This window comes from Silene latifolia, chromosome 9 (assembly GCF_048544455.1).
Source record: "Silene latifolia isolate original U9 population chromosome 9, ASM4854445v1, whole genome shotgun sequence".
In the NCBI taxonomy this organism is placed as follows: domain Eukaryota; kingdom Viridiplantae; phylum Streptophyta; class Magnoliopsida; order Caryophyllales; family Caryophyllaceae; genus Silene; species Silene latifolia.
Window position 1 is genome coordinate 141,181,163 of NC_133534.1, and position 2,609 is coordinate 141,183,771.

Sequence of the window (2,609 nt, forward strand, 5' to 3'; positions counted from 1 at the left end):
GTACTACTAACAGAAGCTAGCGGTAAGTAGGGTCGATCTCCACAGGGAGGCAAAAATGAGATTTATCTGATTTAAATTAGTCTAAGAGTAACGGGGGTTTGAGTATGATGTCTAAACTAAGAGAGGTGGCAAGAGAAATTGAGCGATGAAAATAAAGGGATTAACAATAAAGAGAGAGAACTAGGATTATCGGGTCACCAATGAATGTCAGATAATTGCAGCTAAGGTCACAGATCGGTCACTTGTATCGGTCTAAGGGGCAACGAATATCTCCTTCCGGTCTCAATTCACCCTAAAACACTATTAGCTTAGCTTCCGCCCTCACTAAAGCATCCTAATGTTCACTATAGGTCTCACCTCTTCCAACCTTCCGGTCTAGGTCAAGGCTTGCCAAATCAATTAGCTAGATGCGTCAACTTAAGCAACTAATTACAGTTAATTGCAGTGGTTAACAACAAAGACATGATATTAAAAACAGATCTGCACACCTAATTAGCAACTAACATCAACTTATTGAATCCCCTAAATCCTAGCAGGAGAATTAGCTAAACATAATATCTAATGAAGCAATGACAAAGGATGTAATAGTAGAAATGATAAAAAGATATAAGCAAAAGAGAATTAGATTAAATAGAGAGAGAGTAAAGAAATTACAGAAGTTTAGAATCCGGCAAAAGAAGCAAAGCAAAGTTCCCAGCAGTCATTAAGAGTAAGAGCAGTGATTAAGAGTATATGAGATGTTTTTAACTTAATCCTCCGACTTCCTTTATATAGGGAAGTGATTATTAACATAAAATAAACCTAACACGGGATAAAAATCCCGAGAATAAAAGCTAGTCACTCGATCGAGAAACTTCAAACGGCTGCCATTTGATCGTTACTTATGCAAACAGAGCATTTCCGGTGGTGTTGGAAAGCTAAGAGGACAAGCTTTCATCTCCAATTGGAATCACCTAAAAATCAGTTCCGGAACTCGAGATATGGCTTTTCAAATTAGGCACTAGTAATTTGAAGTTCTTCCTTTGCTCGCCTAGCTATCTTACTTCTTTGCGCATTATAATTAGTAGTTTCCAAGCTCCGACTCAACTCATCTCCCAAATGCATGCATAGGGACATGTTTTAGGCTTGATTACACTTCTTTCTGGTTCATACCTACAAATAATACAAGATAAACCAAAGTAGACTATTCAGGGGACATTTGTAGCTAAACACTACTAAATATGCATTGAAATACGTGCAAATGAAGTATAAAATACTTATATAAAATGCACGCATCAAATCTCCTCAAACCAAACCTTTGCTTGTCCCCAAGCAAACTATATGCAAAACTAATGGAATGGAAAAGAAAACTCAGAGCTAGCTACAAATTGTCCACTTAAACCGATTTAATTCAGCAAACTAACACTTATAGCAAAACAGTCAAATGCAAACGAGTTATGAGATGTTTATAATAAAGTTGAATTGTCAACCTTGCAAGACCTTCAATGATAGACTCTCACGGGTCACTCTTCTCTCATGAAGTAAAGGGTAAGTATATGAATGTAAGAGAGGAAGAAAAATAGTCGCTCACCTAAACTACGACCAACATAAACATGCATGCAACTAAAATGATAGACAATTCTAATCACCACACATACATTCCAACCAATCAATGTCTGTCACAGCCGAGGGATTACAAAAATATGGTTTAGTGAGGCAATGGGTAAGAAAAGGAAAAACATTTATGGGATTATGAGGTAATAGTCAAGCTAGCAACCTAACGAAACCATACGAACCAAATCCGATTCTTAATCCATCAGAAATCAAGTATAAGTGCCCTTTATTTTGGCACATAAACTCACTAACCAAACCAAACATGCTCCTCATAATATATAAATAAAGCATTAGAGTAGAAACCGTCTCATCAAACAAACCCTTTTTTTTCATTTTTCTCTTCTTTTTTTTTTCGGTTTTCTTTCTTTTTTTTCTTTTTTTTTTCTTTTTCAACTTTTTCTCATCCTCCTTTTTTTTTTCAAAAATTACCAACTCCAAATCATCAGATACAAGCCAAACTTGGCACAATAAATTATATACCGCAAAAACATACACTAAACTAGCTTGACAAGGGAGACTAAATTTTGGATGTAGTAAAGGGTCAAAAAGGCAAATTTGGCTAATAGTGGAGTTTAATGGGTAAAAATGAAAGAAAGGGAAATTGTAAGCGCCTCCCTGCATGTGATACCAACCACTAACCCGAATGTATGCTGGCAAAAAGCAACTGAATTTCATACTTGTGCAAATTAATGTTACATGTTATACAAGGAGTATACTACTCACAATCCTACATGAAACCGGTCACAAATGATACCAGTTATAAGGCTCTAATATCTTAAAAATTATAAGTAGTTTGCTAAAATTTCAGGTCAAGTCTATTTGTTCAGCTAAATTAGAACAAAAACTCGTAGGTTATGCAAAAGACTATGCTAAAAGATGCTAATTATACAAGGCTTAAGTAAAAGGAAAAGAAGTAGTGCAATTTCATCATCGAAATACACCGTTCCGACTCAACCTATATGCTAAAAGTAAACGTGAATTTTTTGAAATTTTTTTGAAATTTTTAATTTTTATCG